The sequence below is a fragment of the Bombina bombina genome, chromosome 3 (assembly GCF_027579735.1).
Source record: "Bombina bombina isolate aBomBom1 chromosome 3, aBomBom1.pri, whole genome shotgun sequence".
Taxonomy (NCBI): domain Eukaryota; kingdom Metazoa; phylum Chordata; class Amphibia; order Anura; family Bombinatoridae; genus Bombina; species Bombina bombina.
In genome coordinates, this window is record NC_069501.1 from 1,135,191,532 (window position 1) to 1,135,210,035 (window position 18,504).

The following is an 18,504-nucleotide window of genomic DNA, read 5'->3' on the forward strand; positions in this document are numbered from 1 at the left end:
TCAGAAGGAGGAAGGTCCACAATGAAATCCATTGTTATGTGTGTCCATGGGAATGGACAATGATTGGAGCAAGCCAGGAGGCAAGGATCGGGGAGTTTTGTTGGCAGCACAAGTTGTGCAGGCTCTCACATAATCCTGACCGTCAGACTTCATAGTAGGCCACCATACGTGTTGGGAAATACGCTTAAAAGTCCTAGTCAAACCAGGATGTCCTGAGAGTTTACTATCATGAGCCCAGGATAGAACAGGGGTGCGTAGGTTCAGAGGTACAAAGAGGATATCAGAGGCCACGGGGGCTCCAGGAGGTGATTACCCACATCGTAGTTCCTCTCAGCAGGAGTAAAGCGTTTAGAGAAAAAGGCTACAGGGTGTGACTTGGAAGTCAAAGGATACCTTTGGGTAAGAACTGCTCCAGACCCTATCTCAGAGGCATCAACCTCTATAGTGAACTGTAGGTCAGGATCAGGATGGCGGACTACAGGAGCTGAACAGAAAGCCTTTTTCAGATAAGAGAAGGCATTTATGGCTTCGGGAGGCCAATGTTTACAGTCTTTGTTCCGTTTTGTCAATTCTGTGAGAGGAGCAACTCTTTGTGAAAGTTCTTTATAAACTTGCGTTAATAATTGGAGTACCCCAAGAACCTTGGTAATTCCTTTAAAGAAGTAGGTTGAGGTCATTCTAGAACTGCAGTGAGTTTAGCAGGATCCATGGCAAAACCCTCCTTTGAGATGACATAGCCTTAGGAATTGGATCTGAACTTGATTAAACTCAAACTTTTCTAGTTTGGCTACTAAAGAATTGTCTCTGAGATGTAGAAGCACCTGTCTCATGTGTCTATGATGCTCCTCTAAATTGGAAGTGAAAACAAGGATATCATCCAGATAGACGATGACAGAGCGGTTGAGGAGGTCACGGAAGACATTGTTGACAAATGCCTGGAAGACTGCAGGGGCATTACACAGTCCAAAGAGCATTACAAGGTATTCGTAATGTCCAGATCTTGTGTTGAAGGCAGTCTTCCATTTGTGGCCTGGAAAGATGCAAATCAGATTGTATCCCCCACGTAAGTCCAATTTGTTGAAAAAGTGAGCATTCTGGAGGGAGTCATACAGTTCGGTGATCAAAGGTATGGGATAGCGATTCTTGATGGTTATGTTGTTCAATGCCCTTTAGTCGATGCAGGCTCTGGGCCCACCATCCTTTTTACTGACAAAAAAGAAGCCTGCCCCAGCAGGAGAGGAGGAAGGGCTAATGAAACCTTTAGCTAGGTTCTCTTGGATGTACTCTTCCATGGATTTGGTTTCAGCCTTGGAGAGTGGATAAATCCTCCCTTTAGAATGTGGGGCTCCAGAAAAGAGGTCGATCTTGCAGTCATAAGGACGGTGGGGTGGCAGCACGTTGGCTGCTTTTTTCTCAAACACGTCCGCAAAGTCCGCGTATACTGAAGGAAGGTTTGAAGGATTCTGTATACTGGCTATGGGAATGCGGAGCAGAGGAGTAACTTTAGCAAGGCAGGAGTGGAAACAGGAAGCCAGTTGTCCTTCAGCCCAGTCGAACTTTGGATTGTGTACCTGAAGCCAAGGAAGACCAAGGATAACAGGCTGTGCTGAGTAATGAATGACCTCAAACTGCAGCTGTTCGGTATGAAGGACACGCACAGTCAGGGTCAGGGGTGCTGACTCAAAATGGATCAAGCCTGAACCAAGGGAAGTGCCATCCAGAGTAGTTATATTGAGACAATGTCTTTTCTGCAAAAGAGGCAAGCCAGCTTGAATCATGAAACGGTGATCTAGGAAGTTTTCAGCTGCTCCTGAATCAATGAAGTGTGGACATTATTCTGAAGGAAGGTAAGGGTAATAGGTACCAGGATCCGAGAGGAGTGAGGGGATTTAGTAGAGATTATGCTTAGAGGTACCCCTGTGTTATCCCCTAAGCATTGGATTTTCCTGGCGAAATGTCACAGTCCTTTAGTTGGTGGGAGTTAGATCCACAATAAAAGCATAGTCTCAGTCTCCTTCTTCTCTGTCTTTTAGACACTGAAGGTTTGAAGGAGGAGAGATCCATGGGTTCCGCCACTGAGGTAACTGGAGCTGCTAAAGGGGTAGAGGATATTGCCGAAACCAGATGAACAGGAGGATGGGAGGGAAGGACCCTCCTTGTTCTGTCTCTCTCGGCTTGTCTCTCCTGAAAGCGAGATTCCAGACTGATACAAAGCGTTATAAAGTCATCCAAAGAAGAAGGAATATCACGATAAGTGAGTTAATCTTTGATGCGTTCATGGAAACCCCTCTTAAAGGCTGGCTTAAGAGCACTGCCATCCCAAGTGGTTTCAAGTGCCAAGGTGCAAAACTCGATGGCGAATTGTGCCACAGTTCTATTGCCCTGGCGGAGATCCAGGAGAGAATTTTCTGCAGCAGAGGTACGGCCAGAAGTCCCAAACACAGCATATAAAGCAGAAATTAAATAATCAGCATCATGCAGGAGTGGAGCGTTTTGTTCCAAAAGGGGAGAGACCCAGGCTAGGGCCATGTCTTTCAGTAAGGAAATTATAAAGCTGACCCTTGACTGGTGAAACTGAAAGGTGTGAGGATCATTGCGGAAGTGCAGCCTGCATTGGTTAAGAAAGCCCCTGCAATCAGTAGTACCTTCATACTTGTCAGGCAAAGGTATCTGGGGTATACTTACAAAAGCAGAGGAAGAAGTCACAGTACTAGGAGTAGGGACTGGTCGTGAAACAACAGGAGCGGTATTCCTCGCTGTAACTAGTAAGGAGAGTTACGCGGTAATAGCCTCTAGCTTGGAATCCATATTCTGCAACTGTGTGGTATGGGTTCCCAACATCTGTCCCTAAAGATAAACAGTTCATACCACCTCCTCTGGCTCCATGGCCCAAGTATAATGTTATGCTCATGGGATACTCCTCTATCAGACCTAACTCAGCCAGTAGTCTTGTTATCCCGACATCGAGCCAGAATGATAGGGAATATCCCAGAGCAGAGAAAATTAGTAAGATGAGGAAGGCGGCACTCACCACAGACAGGACAGTCCCCAGCGGCAACGGCAGAGCAGTCCAAGGACAAACCACTAGAATGGTCAGGCAGACAGGGTTTGGCAACAGCAAAGCAGTCCAAGGGCACACCAATAGAATGGTCAGGCAGGCAGGATTTGACAACAGTAAAGCAGTCCAAGGGCACACCACTAGAATGGTCAGGCAGGCAGGATTTGGCAACAGTAAAGCTGTCCAAGGGCCCACTACTAGAATGGTCAGGCAGGCAGGGTTCGGCAACAAAGAGGCAATCCAGAACAACAGGTGTTAATAAGCAGAGTAGTCAGACAGGCAGGGTTTAGCGACAGTATATCAATCCAGTAATTAGGGGGTATAGCAGGCAGAATAGTCAGACAGGCAGGGTTCATACACAAATAGGCAAATGAATTCAACTATCTGTCACACCCAGGAGCACACAAAGTAACACCTATACTTGGGCAGTGAAAGATCGTTGTAGTGAAACATACATAGGCGCAGGATTCACACCACAAAGGTCCAACTGGCATCAGAAGCGTGCGGTGATGACGTCAGCGCTGCATGCATCCTGGTCCGACACAACCCCTGGCAATGAGCAGGAAAGGAGAAGCAAGGAGACGCCGCGCCCCTAGCTACAGCTAGGGCGTCACAGCGTGACACTAACTTTAGTGCGCCATTTGTAATCTAGCCCTATGTCTCTTGTCATTGACTTTCCCAGTAGCTCCCAGTAGTGCATTGCTGCTCCTTCAACTAAGAATAACAAGAGAATTAAACAAATGCGATAATAGAAGTAACCAGGAAAGTTGTTTAATATTGTATTCTCTATCTGAATAATGAAACAATATAATAATATAATAATAATAATGTCCCTTTAAGTAAACTGAAGCAAAACGTAATATCTATTAGTGATGGTTTTGAATGCAATGTTTTTAGAAAATAGCCCAGTTTTAATGATTATCTTGAAAGTTTGTACCAGGGAGGAGTCCAGATGTGGGAAGCCAATGAACATATAGATAAAGTTCAGTGACTAGACCTGAAGTGTAGGAATTCAACCAAGCCATATAGGGGTAGCGAAACCCAAGTCCAAAATACTGGCTGGAAGTTGTCACCATAAAGTCAATCCACGACAGCATAGGTACAAAGGTCAATCTAACTGTAGAGTCCTGGAGAATAGCCAATGATCAATGATCCAGAGTTCAACAGGAAACACAGAGCAGGAAGTAGGGAGTAGAGATGCAAATAATAAATGCCAGGAGGAAACTTTAGAGTACCTGGGAGTGATTTAGAACCATCAGAACGACCAAACACTAAGGGCTAGATTACTAGTGAAGAGCTAAATTATCACGATCCCACAAACAGGCAAATGTGCCCGTTTGTGGGAGCACGATAATTTACTAGCCATTACAAGTGGCTGGTTATTGCTACCGCAAGCTCTGGTTAATTTTCTAAAAGTGCCCCAAATGCCCTCAAAATAGGGGGCATTATAGTTTTTTTATTTTAAAAAATGTAGCTTTTTAAAAAAGCACTTGCAGTTTTGGGGCTTTAAAGTTGGTGGGAGTGGGGTGTTAGAAAAAGAAACGGCACTGAAAAGTACCTTTACATTGCGGTCTATGGGAACTGTGTGTTCCCTGTAAATATATATGTACAGTATATACTTACATACATATATATTTAAGTTTTAATATGTGTATACACATATTAACACATAAACATATATGTACAGTATATAGTCATATACAAATATATTTACTAACTGCTGCTCATCGCTGCGCTACAAACTTCTGTAACGGCATCAGAACGAGGCTCCCATAGAAGTCTATGGAAGCGCACTCTCGTGAGCACAATGCTTCCTAGCAATGCAAACGTGAGCTTGCATTTACATTGCTGTAAACTTGTAATACCAGCGCACAATAGTGTGCGCTGGTATTACAAAGTGTAGCGCAAATATCACTTTAGCTAAATCTGGCCCTAACTAAAAGGAATTAATGGCAATACACTTTTAAAAAAATGTTACCTGTTTTTTTAAAATCCTTATTCCAGTCTGAAAATCATAAAATGACATAAAGTTAAATCATGCATAGAAAATAATTCTGAAAATGGTATGTGTCCATTATCAAACAGTGCTATACTTTACAGGATATTTTGGATACAAATTTAATAAAAAAAGAGATTTTTTTTTTACTGTAGAAGTATTCTCACTTAACCCCTTAACGACCGAGGACGTGCAGGGTACGTCCTCAAAAAAAAGGCAGTTAATGCCTGAGAACGTACCCTGCACGTCCTCGGTTTGGAAAGCAGCTGGAAGCGATCCTGCTCACTTCCAGCTGCTTTCCGGTTATTGCAGTGATGCCTCGATATGGAGGCATCCTGCAATAACTTTTTTAAGCCATCCGGTGCAGAGAGAGCCACTCTGTGGCCCTCTCTGCACCGGAGATCGGTGGTTCCCTGCGTTGGTGGGTGGGAGCCGGACCGGGAGGCGGGTGGCGGCCATCGATGGCCCTGGTTATGTGCAGGGGGGGCGGGATCGTGGGCGGGGATGAGCGGGGTGCGCACGGATGCGCGCGCGTGCACGGGAGGGCGGGGGCGGGCGCGTGCACGGGGAGGGAGCGGGTGGGAACAGCTACACTACAGAAAATGTGTTAGTAAAAATGTTTAAATGCCCTAATATTTAAAAAAAAAAAAAAAAGATCAGCAAGGTGGTGGGGGTTTGTCTGTGTGGGGGGGGAAGCTACACTACAGAAAAAAGCCAAATAAATATAAAAAAAGCCCTTTCTTTTTGCAAACTGGGTACTGGCAGACAGCTGCCAGTACCCAAGATGGCCCCCAATGAGGCAGAGGGGATGGTCAGAGAGCTGTTTTGGGGGGGATCAGGGAGGTTGGGGGCTAAGGGGGGGATCCTACACCCTAGCATATGTAAATATGCTAAAAAAAATTATTTATTTTTTAAAAAACCCTTTTATTTTAGTACTGGCAGACTTTCTGCCAGTACTTAAGATGGCGGGGACAATTGTGGGGTGGGGGAGGGAAGGGAGCTGTTTGGGAGGGATCAGGGGGTGGGATGTGTCAGGTGGGAGGCTGATCTCTACACTAAAGCTAAAATTAATCCTGCAAGCTCCCTACAAACTCCCTAATTAACCCCTTCACTGCTAGCCAGAATACACGTGTGAGGCGCAGCAGGATTTAGCGGCCTTCTAATTACCAGAAAGCAACGCCAAAGTCATATATGTCTGCTATTTCTGAACAAAGGGGATCCCAGACAAGTATTTACAACCATTTGTGCCATAATTGCACAAGCTGTTTGTAAATTATTTCAGTGAGAAACCTAAAATTGTGAAAAATGTAACTTTTTTTTCAATTTGATCGCATTTGGCGGTGAAATGGTGGCATGAAATATACCAAAATGTGCCTAGATCAATACTTGGGGTTGTCTACTATACTACACTAAAGCTAAAATTAACCCTACAAGCTCCCTAAAAGCTCCCTAATTAACCCCTTAACTGCTGGGCATAATACACTTGTGGTGCGCAGTGGCATTTAGCGGCCTTCTAATTACCAAAAAGCAACGCCAAAGCCATATATGTCTGCTATTTCTGAACAAAGGGGATCCCAGAGAAGAATTTACAACCATTTATGCCATAATTGCACAAGTTGTTTGTAAATAATTTCAGTGAGAAACCAAAAGTTTGTGAAAAAATTTGTGAAAAAGTGAACGATTTTTTGTATTTGATCGCATTTGGCGGTGAAATGGTGGTATGAAATATACCAAAATGGGCCTAGATCAATACTTTGGGATGTCTACTAAAAAAAAATATATACATGTCAAGGGATATTCAGGGATTCCTGAAAGATATTAGTGTTCTAATGTAACTAGCGCTAATTTTGGAAAAAAAGTGGTTTGGAAATAGCAAAGTGCTACTTGTATTTATGGCCCTATAACTTGCACAAAAAGCAAAGAACATGTAAACATTGGGTATTTCTAAACTCAGGACAAAATTTTGAAACTATTTAGCATGGGTGTTTTTTGGTGGTTGTAGATATGTAACAGATTTTGGGGGTCAAAGTTAGAAAAAGTGTGTTTTTTTCAATTTTTCCTCATATTTTATATTTTTTTTATAGTAAATGATAAGATATGATGAAAATAATTGTATCTTTAGAAAGTCCATTTAGTGGCGAGAAAAACGGTATATAATATGTGTGGGTACAGTAAATGAGTAAGAGGAAAATTACAGCTAAACACAAACACCGCAAAAATGTAAAAATAGCCTTGGTCCCAAACGGACAGAAAATGGAAAAGTGCTGTGGTCATTAAGGGGTTAAGTAATGAATCATATTATACTTTGACAACTCAAGGAGAAAAAATCTAAAAGAGTTTTTTTTTCCTCTTGTTAATTGGTTTCACTTTTCTACTGCTAATTGGTGGTTTTAAGTTGTTAAAATACCACAGAAACCATAAGATAAATGAGTATAATGTCTGCATTTGACAACTTTTAAAACAAACCTTGTTAAAGATGGCACATCAGGCCAAATACTATTTAATTAAGATGACTAAAAAAAAAAAAAAGTGGGAGCTACCAGAGATGGGTTTTGACATATTTGCTAAAAAATAATAAATATATGCTGCATTAAAAAAACAAAAAAAAAAAACAATAAAAACAAAACAAATATTCTGGGGTTGCAATCAACATTTTAAAGGAAAATAACCTTATTAATAAAAAATAATGCTGCAGAGTTAATTACAATTTAATTCAGAGATATGTTGTTCTCCATAGAAAACAATCATCTGATAATTACATGACATGCTAAGAGGTTTTTACCTTTGCACAATTCCTTACGTCATTAGCTGTAATTTTCCATAAAGCTATTAGGTTTATATTGCATTGTGGCAGACCATAAAAAATACAATAAGTTTCTCATCTCACCTGTCCCTGTCGCATGATTTCAAACTATACCCTGCTACTTCCCATTTTACTGTCGGCACTAGGAAGCATGTCCGTCTAGCAATAACACTTACTTATGCACATATCATTTAAAAACAACACACATTAACCTTTTCATAACTGTTAAATTGTGAAGCAGAAGCTGACAGGGAAAGGCTAAAAGTTAAAGAGATATGAAACCCAAAGTTATTCTTTCATGATTCAGATACAGCATGCAATTTTAAAAAATGATCAATGATTATTTATTCTCTTGGTGTCTTTTGTTGAAAAACAGAGATATATGCATAGCCAATTTCTCAGCACAGTATGGCAAGCAGTTTTGCAAGAATATTATCCATTTGCAAGGGCACTACATGGCAGTTCTATTTCAGTGCTCCAGATGCCTACCTAGGTATCTCTTCAACACAAAATATTATGGGAACCAAGAAAATTTGATAATAAAAGTAAATTGGAATTTTTTTTAAAAATAGTATGCTCTTTTGGAATCACAAAATAATATGTTTTGTTTCATATCCCTTTAAGTAATTTCTGGACAATGATCATATTCATCTATAGCGCTGGTTTTCAAACCTGGCCTCAGACCAAACAGGCCACATTTTGAGGATATCTAAACTGCAGCACAGGTGAAACAATCAGCTCATTAGTAAACATGGTTATTTTACCTGCTCTCATTCAATCTGGCCTGTTGGGGAGGCCTGAGTACAGGTTTGAAAACCAGTGATCTATTATATATAAAGGGCTAGATTACAAGTGGAGCGCTAAATTGTCACGCACCCGCAAACGGGCAAATGTGGTGCATCCTACACAGTTAAATTATGTCCATAAGTGATTTCTGTGCAACTTCCTGCTTGCTTACTACCTAGATAGTAAATATTGAGAAACCAGATGTTTTTTGATCTTTATAAGCAACTTTGGTAATTAGTGTTGCACAGTGCCTTTATTATTTAGTGACTGATTATGTTATATGCAGTGAGGAAGTGATCAGAGTTAGATGCACTTCGCCAATTCTCATGATGTGAAGGGCATTGCAGCACTGGAAGTTTGTAGTGAGTGTAATTGGGATCTATCAAAACCAACCATCTCTGCTTTGGTAACTCTTAACACTTTTGCGGCTGAGCCATTTTGAAAACCAACAAACCCCCCCCCCCCCCTCTCTCCCCCCGTGCTAGAAGTGTTTTTTTGTTTTGTTTGGTCCTCGTAACTTTCCAAATATATTTTAACTTTTTTTTCTGTGCGGTGCCCACATACATTATACCTTGTTTTTTTATAGATCAAGCATTTTTTTAAATGACTTTAGGTTTCAGAAATATCGTTTGAGAAAACACCACCATGTGAAATGCCCAACAGTTACAATTTTTGTGTAATTTTTATGGTGTAAAAAATAAATGGCAACACAAGTCATTATTTCCTAAATATTTAAAACACAGGTTTTATTGTCCTACATTTAGCATTAATTCAATTTCATACCAATATTGTTCACTTAAAATTAAAAATTAGAAGAGAACATTTATTATTTTTTGTGACAGACGGCCTTTATAACTTCAGTGTACGTTATCACAGACTTCAAACAAATTTCTCAGGTTATTTTGGATATTTCATCAGTCAATTTTGTGTGTCCTTTACAAAGTCGGATGTTCCGTGCCCAGATGGCTTAAAGGGGAGACTTGGAGGCCCATTTATCAAGCTCCGTATGGAGCGTGTGGGCCTGTGTTTCTGGTAGGTCTTCAGACTCGCCAGAAACAGCAGTTATGAAACAGCGGTCTAAAGACCGCTGCTCCATAACCCTGTTCGCCTGCTCTGAGCAGGCAGACAGAGATTGCCGCAATTCAACCCGATCGAATACGATCGGGTTGATTGACACCTCCCTGCTGGCGGCTGATTGGCCGTGAGTCTGCAGAGGGCGGCATTGCACCAGCAACGTATTGCTCTCCACATTCAGCGAGGTCTTTGATAAAGTCTATCTGTGATGATAATTTCCACTAAAATTGTTCACAACAATAGATGTTATTATAGACTTTATGAGACTTTCAGAAGTCTCTTGCATTATTTACTCTTATGTTTTTATCTTATATATATATATATATATCATATATACATATATCTTATAGTTTTATTTGATATTTTAGTAAGCTGTCATATATATATATCTTATAGTTTTATTTGATATTTTAGTAAGCTGTCATATATATATATTATCTTATAGTTTTATTTGATATTTTAGTAAGCTGTCATATATATATATATTATCTTATAGTTTTATTTGATATTTTAGTAAGCTGTCATATATATATATTATCTTATAGTTTTATTTGATATTATAGTAAGCTGTCATATATATATATTATCTTATAGTTTTATTTGATATTATAGTAAGCTGTCATATATATCTTATATATATATATATTATCTTATAGTTTTATTTGATATTCTAGTAAGCTGTCATATATATCTTATATATATATATATATATATTATCTTATAGTTTTATTTGATATTCTAGTAAGCTGTCATATATATCTTATATATATATATATATATATATATATATATATATATTATCTTATAGTTTTATTTGATATTCTAGTAAGCTGTCATATATATCTTATATATATATATATATATATATATATATATTATCTTATAGTTTTATTTGATATTCTAGTAAGCTGTCATATATATCTTATATATATATATATATATATATATATATATATATATATATATATATATATTATCTTATAGTTTTATTTGATATTCTAGTAAGCTGTCATATATATCTTATATATATATATATATATATATATATATATATATATATATATATATATATATATATATATATATATATATATATTATCTTATAGTTTTATTTGATATTCTAGTAAACTGTCATATATATCTTATATATATATATATATTATCTTATAGTTTTATTTGATATTTTAGTAAGCTGTTTTATACAGATTTTCATATATTTGTTATTTAGGCAGTAGTGCCCCCTATAGTATATGACACCCAAAATTAAACTTACACAATTCAGACACAGCATAGAATTAACTTCTCTTGGTATCCTTTGTTAAAGGAGCAGCAGTGTACTGCTGGGATCTAGCTGAGAACATCTGGTGAGCCAATGACAAGAGGCATATATATGCAGCAACCAATCAGCAGCTAGCTCCCACTATGCATTACTGAACCTGAGCTTACCTAGGTATGCCTTCAACATGAGCGCAAGGAAGAAGCGTTATGTGAAACGCACGTCAGGGGCACTCTCACCAAGTCATAGAACCTCTTTGTTTTTTAGATGCTTACTCAGTAAAATATTAATTTATACAAACTCTTTGGAATCAATGACATAGCCAGCATAATATTAATTATAGTCTCCACTATAGAAGAGACTTTGTTTAGCTTAGCTCAATGTTATAAAGCAACCAGTCAGTTAATGTTAATAACAGCTGCCGCTATAAAAGAGGCTTTTTGGAATTACAAGAGGAGGAAGCACATTTGACAATAGAAGTGAATTTAAAAGTGCCTTAAAATTACATACTCTATTTGAATCATGCTAGTGTCATTTTGATTTTACTATCCCTTTAAGGGAGCTGAGATGCCCATTCATGGCCACATCACCAGCATCCCTGGATTCCCCCTGAGATGCTGAACTTCTTGGTCATCTCAACACCAGCTTTGAGTACAAGGAGGAGTACAATTGGTTCCAAAAGCACTGTCCTCTGCACTTAAAGGGTTAACAAATAACTATGGCTAAAGTGATGGGTTTAGAATGAAGTATTATAATGGTAACCTCATGGTAACTGTTAATGTAAATGCTGTGTATGGGTAATGAAATAAAAGAAGAAAAAAATTACAGCTCTAAAAAATGTAATTGACAAACCATTGCAGCAATATTTTAGTGTAAAACTGATTATCAGTCTAATTATTTTCATACAGAAACTATTTTAGGAGCTTTATAATTAAAAAATATTAGTCCTTAATGTTTATTATTGTTAAGTTTGCTGGTTCATAGTACTTTTTAACATTTTTAGAAACAAAAATAGTATGATGTGTATGATAATGATAATATGAATTAGTTTAACAATAGCAAAATCACACTTTTTCTTCAATATTTTGGAATTATCATTAATTACCAAAATAGTATTTCTTGGATTATTAAAATAAATCTTTGTAAGGAAATATTTGCTCTTATTTAATTCTGCAATAAATATTTTGCCAAATCAGGTGACAAAAAAAAACCAAACATGTTATGTAAAAGTCTGTTTAAGAATATAATTGCAGTAAAAGAATCATTAATAATTTCCAGAACAAAGAATAGAAAAAAATAGCTGTGATAAAAGAAAGATTAACCATAGAACAGAAGGAAAAACAATAGTCAAAACATTGAAATGTCAAAAGTTGAATTCCTTTATTCATACGCATGCAGTCTGATTTTTTTTTTCAAGTGGATGCATGGTTGATTAGGCAGTTGAGTAGATTCTTTACTAGTTTTACACTTTAATTAATAGACTTGCGAATAACCACAGAGCTCTTGTGGGAAACAAACCCTATGCAGAGGCAATTCCCTTTGAAGAGTGTTCTTCTTGCTGTCTAGGATAATTTAAGACATACTTAGTATAAAACAACAAAAGCACGCAATCCTATGTGAAGCATTCTATCTGTTTTATGTTAGGACAAATCCCCAGTGAGCTGAATGTTACAAACATAAAAGTTAAAGCTACTATTCTGATTTATAGCCACCTGTTACCATAACTTTGGCTCATTTCACTCTTGTTTATAGATAAGACCTATCTTCTGGGGGGCTCATTATATGCTGGCCGGAGGGTAATCCTGATATGTACTACAGCTGTCTAATTGGTCTACACTGTCTTTGCTTTTATAATGGGAAATAGCTACACAACACTTCTAATTAGATTGTTAAATATAATAGCTAAGACCAAAGTGCTAAGGAATTTCCCCTTTCATTATAATGGCAGGCAAGATTTTAACATAAAGGATCAATTATTTTATCCTGTTGGTTGGAGTACATAGCAGGGGTATATTTTGAAGTTTACAAAGGTAGATTGAAGATAGATAGATAGATAGATAGATAGATAGATAGATAGATAGATAGATAGATAGATGGATAGATAGATAGATAGATAGATAGATGGATGTATACATATAAACAAATGAACAAGTGCATGTGTCAATAATAATTGGTTGATTTGTTTTTTTGCAGTTAAAGGTACATAAAACAGGTTGAGATCTGTGCATATCCTAAAAGGGCTAATTAATTAATAGTTTGCATTGAAAAATTGTTTAAAAATTGCTGGCAAGTATTTTAAAATAATTTTCAAAAATAAGCAAAATGAATTACATAGCTAAGCTGCCTGGAGCAGCCAACATCTTCTAGGCATGCTCCAGAAGAACAATAGATATAGATACAGCCATAGAAGGAAATGTGTGGGGGAGTTAGAGCTTTACAATTCATAAACTAAAAAGAAAGGGTTAATGGTGAGGCACTGCAGTATATATTTGCAGGTAAAGTAACTAAAGTAAATTTTATTATATTTTGTCTCTATCTCAACTTCAAAAGTTCAGCTGTATACAATTTAACAATGTCCTTATCAGCTAATTGGATCCTGTGTCAGCCAATAAGTGTGTAAGATTAACATTATTCTTTTATGTATTTCTGCTGACTTGTAGCAGTAGCTCTACTTGTATTTTTTTTAGGTTCAAGCTTCTGTCCAGATGTTCCTCTGCCCTGAAGATGCTCCCCATAGGAAACAGCAGACAAATAAAGTTTTTTTCAGATAAAACTAATAGTTGTTTTTTTATTTATTTGTGACAAATGATTTGTCCAAAACATTTTTGTTTCGTTGAGTAAAAGTTAACAACAATAGCTTTATGTTTTCTAGCAGGACCACCGACTAACAAAACAGTGGAAAATATAGGCGAAACAGGGCAAAATTCAGGAATCGCCTAAACATGTCAATATTACTATTTGTAGATGTGCTTAAAGGGACAGTCTACTTGAAAAAAATATAGATAACCCCTCTTTTACCCATTCCTTAGTTTTGCATAACCCACATTGTTTTACCTCTGTGATTACCTTGTATCTAAGTCTCTACAGACTGCCCCCTTATCTCAGTTCTTTTGACAGACATGCATTTTAGCCAATCAGTGCTGACTCAAAAATAACTGCACGGAAGTGAGCACAATGTTATCCTTATGGCGCGCACACACAAACTAACACTGTCTAACTGTGAAAAACTGTCAAAATGCACTATGATAAGAAGCGACCTTCAAAGGCTTAGAAATTAGCATATGAGCCTACCTATGTTTAGCTTTTAACAAAGAATACCAAGAGAACAAAGCAAATTTGATGATGAAAGTAAATAGGAAAGTTGTTTAAAATGACATGCAGCATCTCCTCTGTGAGTTGATGAGTGAGACAGGATGGAATTGGACTCTGGGTAAATTAGAAAGCTGGCTTACTTTGTTCAAAAACGGTGTCAGATCCATCTCTATGTGTTATCAGCTAATTAAACTCAGCAAGGGTGAATTAGAACTGGAGAAAATTACTTCCCTATGGAATCGACTGTTACCTCAATCAAACATTGATATAAAAACCGTCCAATCCTCAATTTGCAAAGTAGCCCAGGTGACTCTATCAGCCACCTGGCGGGAGATGCATATCAAATCCTACACAATGCATATTTCACTCCCGAAAAGGGCCATAAAATTCATAATTTTGCTTTTAATAAATGCCCAAAATGTGCGCTCCCTGCAGCTGACTTAATGCACATGATTTGAACCTGTCCTAAAATAAGGCATCTTTGGTGGAAGCTAGAGTTTTGGTTCAAAAGTCTCTCAACTGGCTCTTACACAGCAACAGATCATCTTTGGTACAAAGCACCATAATCCAAATGATAAATTGATATTTCTTTCAATACTGGCAACTAGGGGGTCGATCCGATATAAAGCGTCGCCCGCAAAAGCCGGCGACGCCAATATTTGCGCGGATTTGGTATCACATATACGGCGTAACCTAGAAGTTACGCGCGTATATTTCTGCCGTCGCCCGCAGTTTTTTGGGCCATAGGCAGGTATACCAAACCCGCGCAGTTTGGTATCCAATATGCAGCGTAAGGACTTACGTGGCGAAAATGGAGAAAACTTACTCCATTTTCACCTCGCCACAAAAAGCAGCCGTAAGAAGCCTTACGCTGACTATTGGAGCCCCGTAACTCCCTAAACTAACTAGAAAATAAACCTAACACCTAACGCATGCGCAATGTCTATCTCCCTGTCAACCGCGATCTGCTAAAATAAACCTAACACCTAACGCATGCGCAATGTCTATCTACCTGTCAACCGCGATCCCCCCCCCCCCGAAATCCCTAATAAAGTTATTACCCCCTAAACCGCCGCTCCCGGACCCCGCCGCCATCTACATAAACTAACCCCCTACTGTGAGCCTCTAAAACCGCCGCCATCTACCTTATCTATCCCCTAATCTGACCCCTTACACCGCCGCCACCTATATAAAAATGATTAACCCCTAATGTAAGCCCCTTACACCGCCGCCATCTCTATTAAAATGATTAACCCCTAATTTAATCTACCTACCCCGCCGCCAGCTATATTATCTATATTAACCCTAAGTATATTATAGTTAATATAGGTATTATATTATATATATTAACTATATTAACCCTAATTATATTAGGGTTAATATAGTTAATATAGTTACTATAGTATTTATATTAACTATATTAACTCTATCTAACCCTAACACCCCTAACTAAATTCTTATTAAATTAATCTAATTCATTTATAAACTAAAATGTTCCTATTTAAATCTAAATACTTACCTATAAAATAAACCCTAAGATAGCTACAATATAATTAATAATTACATTGTAGCTATGTTAGGGTTAATATTTATTTTACAGGTAAATTGTTAATTATTTTAACTAGGTATAATAGCTATTAAATAGTTATTAACTATTTAATATCTACCTAGTTAAAATAATTACCCAATTACCTGTAAAATAAATCCTAACCTAATTTACAAATACACCTACACTATCAATAAATTAAATAAACTACAAACATCTATCTAAAAATACAATTAAATTAACTAAACTAAATTACAAAAACAAACAAACACTAAATTACAAAAAATAAAAAAAAGATTACAAGATATTTAAGCTAATTACACCTATTCTAAGCCCCCTAATAAAATAATAAACCCCCAAAATAAAAAAAATTCCCTGCCCTATTCTAAATTCAACAAATTTCAAAGCTCTTTACCTTACCAGCCCTTAAAAGGGCCTTTTGTGGGGCATGCCCCAAAGAATTCAGCTCTTTTGCATACAAGAAATACAATACCCCCCCCCATTACAACCCACCACCCACATACCCCTATTCTAAACCCACCCAACCCCCCCTTAAAAAAGCCTAACACTACCCCCCTGAAGATCTCCCTACCTTGTCTTCACCACACCGGGCCGAACTCCTGATCCGATCCGGGCGATGTCTTCCTCCAAGCGGCAAAGAAGAATTCTTCCTCCGGCGATGTCTTCCTCCAAGCGGCAAAGAAGAATTCTTCCTCCGGCGACGTCTTCCTCCAAGCGGCAGCAAAGTCTTCATTCTTCCGGCGGCATCTTCAATCTTCTTTCTTCGCTCCGCCGCCGCGGAGCATCCATCCCGGCCGACTGCTGAACTTGGAATGATGTACCTTTAAATGACGTCATCCAAGATGGCGTCCGCCGAATTCCGATTGGCTGATAGGATTCTATCAGCCAATCGGAATTAAGTTAAAAAAATCTGATTGGCTGATTGAATCAGCCAATCAGATTCAAGTTCAATCCGATTGGCTGATCCAATCAGCCAATCAGATTGAGCTCGCATTCTATTGGCTGATCGGAACAGCCAATAGAATGCGAGCTCAATCTGATTGGCTGATTGGATCAGCCAATCGGATTGAACTTGAATCTGATTGGCTGATTCAATCAGCCAATCAGATTTTTTTAACTTAATTCCGATTGGCTGATAGAATCCTATCAGCCAATCGGAATTCGGCGGACGCCATCTTGGATGACGTCATTTAAAGGTACATCATTCCAAGTTCAGCAGTCGGCCGGGATGGATGCTCCGCGGCGGCGGAGCGAAGAAAGAAGATTGAAGATGCCGCCGGAAGAATGAAGACTTTGCTGCCGCTTGGAGGAAGACGTCGCCGGAGGAAGAATTCTTCTTTGCCGCTTGGAGGAAGACATCGCCGGAGGAAGAATTCTTCTTTGCCGCTTGGAGGAAGACATCGCCCGGATCGGATCAGGAGTTCGGCCCGGTGTGGTGAAGACAAGGTAGGGAGATCTTCAGGGGGGTAGTGTTAGGCTTTTTTAAGGGGGGTTTGGGTGGGTTTAGAATAGGGGTATGTGGGTGGTGGGTTGTAATGGGGGGGGAGTATTGTATTTGTTGTATGCAAAAGAGCTGAATTCTTTGGGGCATGCCCCACAAAAGGCCCTTTTAAGGGCTGGTAAGGTAAAGAGCTTTGAAATTTGTTGAATTTAGAATAGGGCAGGGAATTTTTTTTATTTTGGGGGTTTATTATTTTATTAGGGGGCTTAGAATAGGTGTAATTAGCTTAAATATCTTGTAATCTTTTTTTTATTTTTTGTAATTTAGTGTTTGTTTTTTTTTGTAATTTAGTTTAGTTAATTTAATTGTATTTTTAGATAGATGTTAGTAGTTTATTAAATTTATTGATAGTGTAGGTGTATTTGTAACTTAGGTTAGGATTTATTTTACAGGTAATTGGGTAATTATTTTAACTAGGTAGATATTAAATAGTTAATAACTATTTAATATCTATTATACCTAGTTAAAATAATTAACTATTTACCTGTAAAATAAATATTAACCCTAACATAGCTACAATGTAATTATTAATTATATTGTAGCTATCTTATGGTTTATTTTATAGGTAAGTATTTAGATTTAAATAGGAATATTTTAGTTTATAAATGAATTAGATTAATTTAATATAAATTTAGTTAGGGTTAGATAGAGTTAATATAGTTAATATAAATACTATAGTAACTATATTAACTATATTAACCCTAATATAATTAGGGTTAATATAGTTAATATATATAATGTAATACCTATATTAACTATAATATACTTAGGGTTAATATAGATAATATAGCTGGCGGCAGGGTAGGTAGATTAAATTAGGGGTTAATCATTTTAATAGAGATGGCGGCGGTGTAAGGGGCTTAGATTAGGGGTTAATAATTTTAATATAGATGGCGGCGGTGTTAAGGGCTCACTTTAGGGGGTTATAGATATAATATAGCTGGCGGCGGGGTACGGGAGCGGCGGTTTAGGGGTTAATAACTTTATTAGGTTGCGGCGGGGTAAAGGAGCGGCGGTTTAGGGGTTAATAGCTTTTTTATTGTTAGGCTAGTGAGGGGGGATAGCGGATAGAGGGTTAGACAGTGCGGGCTATGTTAGGGAGGCGTGTTAGACAGTGCGGGCTATGTTAGG